The sequence below is a fragment of the Benincasa hispida genome, chromosome 10, assembly GCF_009727055.1.
Source record: "Benincasa hispida cultivar B227 chromosome 10, ASM972705v1, whole genome shotgun sequence".
Classification (NCBI taxonomy): Eukaryota; Viridiplantae; Streptophyta; class Magnoliopsida; order Cucurbitales; family Cucurbitaceae; genus Benincasa; species Benincasa hispida.
Window position 1 is genome coordinate 42,880,946 of NC_052358.1, and position 5,547 is coordinate 42,886,492.

At 30.2% G+C, this 5,547-nt stretch overlaps 1 long non-coding RNA gene across 1 annotated transcript; it reads right to left on the bottom strand.

Moving 5' to 3' along the window:
• Positions 1 to 2,502: 2,502 nt before the first annotated feature.
• LOC120088718 lies at positions 2,503 to 5,547 on the bottom strand. The gene is made up of 4 exons (XR_005485010.1): positions 5,314 to 5,547; positions 4,726 to 4,851; positions 4,348 to 4,430; positions 2,503 to 2,738 (listed from the first exon to the last, which is right to left on the bottom strand). It is a non-coding gene; the product is annotated as an uncharacterized LOC120088718 (long non-coding RNA).

Genomic DNA, 5,547 nt, shown 5'->3' on the forward strand with positions numbered 1-5,547 from the left:
ATAGACATAATAGATGTATTTGACTTTTAAGAACCAAATTAGAGATATAGAACCTTAGACAATTAATTTTGGGTCAAGTCAATTAATTTTAAGAATCAAATTAGTATTTGCCTTTCTTTATTGGATTCTTCAAATCTATACATGTTTCATAATATTAAATTGGTGGTACTTTTATTTTATTTCCATTTAAGAAATAAAATTTGCACCTAAAAGGAAGATCCAAACCATAAAGTAAAAACATCATTTGAGTTGGTCACCCTATTTAAATATTTGGCCATTTTTAATATGTGTCTTCAACATCTATATACAAATCTCTAACTTATTGATGTAAAAATATAAGCGTTTTGATGAAAGGTAGAGATTAATTAACACTTTTGTATTTGATTCAACTCTCACACGATTTTAATGTCACAAGCCCATTACACAGAGGAGAGTTAGATATACGGTTTTAATAAACACAAAAAGGAAACTAATAATATCAATTTTAACCATTATTATTTTTAGTTTAAATTAAGTTTTATGAAAAAAAATTTCATGTTCTTCTAGTATTTCACTTTAAAAAATATATATATATATATATATTATCCAAATAATGTATAAACAAAAATAAAAGCGTATGAGAATGATCCTTTTAGAAAGGAAAAAAAAACATATTATATATAATTGCAAAAATGAAGTTGAAAGTATATTAGAAAAGAAATAAATTAGTTAGTAGAGTTATGAATTATGTGGATGACATTGTACGATAGGCATGTAGTGGCTTTATTTGTAGTACCAAAAATGTAATAAAATAGGTAGAAAATAAAAATGTACTTTATTATTTGATTAGATAATTAGTGGGAATATATAATGATTTCTACTTCATTTGCACCTATAAAATTACTACATAAAGCTTAGAAAAGCCCCAAAAATCCAAAGTTCCAACCAAAAAGAAAATCAATGGAGAGAAATGATATCCAAAAACCATAAAAGTGAGACCAACCTCCATAACTTCAAGCTAAATTAGTGATAACAAACAATCAAACAAATGAATTCTCACTTCAAAGCCTTGAACTAATTGATGGCTTACAAGTTGTTAGGCTTGATAAAATATTCATAATTGTAGTAAGAGAGTGTCACTCACTTGAATAGAAACGTTATTGGATAAAGCTATTTGGGAATTTGAAGTACAAGTCAGCATCGTTTGACCATTTGTCAATTGCATTTGTATGTATGATAGTGGGAGAGAATTGATTGTGTAGCAAAAAGAAGTCCATGATGGCACATTGAGTAACTTTGTGAGTCGTTGTCCGTAACCATCCTATTTACTGGATCATTATAAAAATTAAGATGATTTTAGAAGCAGCTATTATTCCATGTCATGACCCATTTGTCTCAAATAGGATCGAGACAAATTCTCATCCTCATTATCCATTTGAAGACTTTGTGCCATTGTTTGAAGTTGGTGATTTTGGTGATGGAATGACATTATGGCTTGTGTTTGCTCTATTGATCACCTTCCAAACATCCCATAACTTTCCTCTCAAATCAAATACCATTACTTGCCTATGCTTCAAGTTTGCATTTAAGATTTGGTTACTCTCCACCGACATCCCCTCCTCAACATTCTCTGCCACCATTTCGATCCTTTTATCTGTCATCTCTAGCTTCAAATCCAATTCTACCATTAAAATATATCATTGATCTTCTAATAGATGGGCTAGATGATCATCCCACTTAGGGAACTTAATTAACATTAATAATATAATAATAAACCACCAGATATCCAAACATAATACTACTACAAATTTGGTATTTGTTGATTGACAAAAAAAAGTTTTTTTTTTTTTTTTTTTTTTTTTTTTTTTTTTTTTTTTAAAAAAAAAAGTCTACTTTGATGGTCAAAATGTTAATAAAGTCAATATCAAGAAAGCCTGACCATCAAGAAATTGTCAAAAAAATACCAAAAATCATTTCTTGATGTTTTTAATCATCAGAAAGGTTAATACGTTTTTATATGATGAAAAAAAATCAAGAAAAACACTTTTGTTGATACATTTTGAACATCACAATAAGGTAATATTGATATTTTTTGCCCACCAACTATTAAAAAGAACGTCAAGAAAATCCTTTTTGTTGACGTCTCTTGCATGTCAAAGAGATGTTTTATTGACGGTTTTTAAGCGTCAACTATACACTTTTCTTGACGTTCATTGTCTATCAAATATACAAATTTAAAAAGAAAAATTGGGTCATTGTGATCCCTTATATACATCCAGTAATCGACCACAAACAAACTTTTTTAATCTGAAATTTGCATTTACACTCACGGTACCTAATTTATACTTTATACACAAACAAAAAAAACAACAAATCACTCATATGAAATTAGCTAGCACCAATACATCCAAGATTACTAGATATATCCACCAATAATATCATCAAAATTGTCAAACTACGTATCGAACTATTTCAAAATTACAAACTATATGTCCCCATCATATGTTAGAAATATCTTCAAAATGATGAACTATGTCAATTTATTCTAAAGAACAAAACATTTATACAAAATATATGTCTTCCCTACCTCCAATGCCACAATTATGAAAGTGTAAACTTCATCTATGAAATAAATCGGCAAGACTTATACCAAATACCAACAAATCTACCACCACTACAACATGTAGTGGTGGTGACCACTACAATATGTTCAAGTGCTTCAATTGTGACCACACTATTGTTCCTAATCACCTGAAACACTAACACGAAAAAAAAAAAATCAATTCATGCACTATAGTAGTGGTAATTAGTGAAGACAAAAAACATTTAAAAAAAAAGTTGCAATGTCAAAATATATATATATATATATATATATATATCTCAATCGTCCACATCATGTAAGTCGATCAACCTCAACAAATATATTGCAAACCACCAAAAGATGAATAGACATAAAAGTCGTTTTCCATATGAGTCATTACTACATAAACTTAAACAAGTCCACTTAACTTTGGTTTGCATACAATATTGCCCAAGAAAAATGAAGAAACAACAACCAAAAGTTACAAGAACACAACTCACTCTCTCTTGTCATTTTACCTTCCTCTTTTGCCTTCTTTCTTTTGATTCCCTTTCTTCTTTTATTTTTGTTTTTACTTTCTTTAATAAAATACACACTCAAAAGAAGGTTAGGGGGATGAGAACACAAAAAAAAAAAAAAAAATAGCGAAGAAAAATATAAAAAAGCCTACAAACCTTAGGTAATTCCATATAGCAACTGTTTTCCATCAATAATTACCTTCACCTCCTTGTATACCTTCTTCATTTCAACTAGAAATCCTTGATCAAATTTAATAAGGATTGTTTGACTCATAAGAGAAGAGAGCACTACTAGTTTTAGGTAAAATGAATTAAACTTGAACATCAAATTTAATCAAACTTTTCATATTTAATGAACTTAGAATCGAATTCATGAATCTAATAATTAAATTTTAAATGGAAATGAAATGAAGAGGGGGCCTTAGATGAGAGGGGGAATGTGTACATTAAAAAGATGGGTATAGTAACATAATCAATTTCAATTGAAGACATAAACTTAGGGACATTAGAATGAAAAATAAACTAATCTCAAATTGGTTGACAGCCACCTCAGTCACTCCCTTCAACTAATATAACCCCAATAAAACAAATAATGCCAATTAGTTAAACCTCTCACAAATCTCAGTTTTTTCAAAGCAAATAAAGGTAGTTGTACTAGACTTTATAGATTGTTAGTAATATGTTATTGATATTACATTCATCAGGATCCTTCTTTTAGAGAAACATAAAGAAAAAGAAACCTACATGCATAAGCTAGAAACAAAGGTAAATTTTCATAAATTAGAATTTGTATCACTCATCATTAAACTTAACTCTACTTCAAGATGATAAGGAAAATATTTGATCGTGTTTAGAAAATAATCTATTGAAAGCAATCGCAGACAAGTCGCCCACATTTCAAATGATAAACACCACGTATTCCAATCAAATTATACAGATATAATGCTAACCTGATAAATACCATCATCACGGGACACAAAAATGCTAACCTAAAAAATTAACGAGTGCAGTGCTCCATTGTTGTCATAAATTATTCAAGAGACACGAAAATGCACATATAGGGCTAGGTAACTATACTCTGACTAAAATATTTCTTCATGTTTTGGTAATGCATCTAGCAAAATCAGAAGTAAACATCAAAAAATGCAATGAAAAAACAAGTTAGCAGGGATCCTCACTGTAATAAAAGGTTGGTCTTTTTGGTCTTTGTAGCACAGCTTTGTGTAATTTCTCAAGATAGTAAATAAATGATTATATAAGAAAGAAAACCTTAGATTTCACTGTGTACAAAGTCTGAAGCATCCAAAGAATGAACGTTTCTTCTTCATCATTGAAATCCTTGCCAACTGTCTCTGTCAAAAGTAAACCGCCCAAACATAGACAATTCAACTTTTGCAAAAGCCACAACTCAAAACAATCACTTCTTCACGTGTAATCTTTACAGCATATATAGACACATATGAACATAAAATAGATAAATTAAAATGCAAGCTTATAGGTCATGTAGCCCGAAAAATATTAGCTTATTCAAAAAATTGAATCTCATAGACTCATATAGAGTTTGAAGTTCCTTGGCAACTACACAAGAAAACTGAAGCAGAAGCAATGGGAAGGAAAACTGAAGCAGAAGCAATAAAATAAACGAACATTCTTGAGTTGTAACTCCAGGGCTTTGTGAGGCATTTCATCAAACAGTTTAGGAGCATAAACAGTACATCCACACTACTCTTGACCCAACATCTTGGTTAATCATGAACATAATGAATGGTGAATCTGAATGAGAAAGAAAGAGATAATATCATAAATTCATCCAAAATCTCAACCTAAACTCAACAAAGCAAACCCATGATAGAGAAGCAAAAAAGAGTAAAAAATCAAATTCCACGTAAGAACGCCATAAACATAGGAAAAAAGGTTTAAAAAAATCCTAGATGAATACCTAAATATAAATATAGAAACAAGAAGCAAGAGGCGGCAGAGAAAAGATATTTGCAGTTCATATTAAATGGAAAAACAATCCTCTTGGGTTTAAGAAATTGGGAAAAATGAACAAAATCCTCATAATCGAGGAGCTACGTGAAGGGATCAAATTTCTAGTAGAAACGTGTGAATGCCTTGCATTTCGCCTTTTCGATTTAAATTGAAACAAAACAGCAACTAAACAGAACAAAACAAACTTGTAGATCAACATGCTTAGAAGAGAGAAGAGAAAAAGAGAAGAAGAATATCACTTACCTTTATCGATTCTTGTACTCTTCACGATTTCCTCGTCATCTTCTCTAGAACGATTCTACAATGAACAATAGACACCACCGTAAGTGAATCTTATTATTTTCTAGGAACCAAGGAGAGAAGAGTGGAGACGAGAAAACTTTTAGAGAAAAATGATTTGGAAACTAGGATTTCATTTGATGAAATCCCCTTGCCCTAATTCGGGCAAAACGATGAACCTATATCGAGACTTTCTCT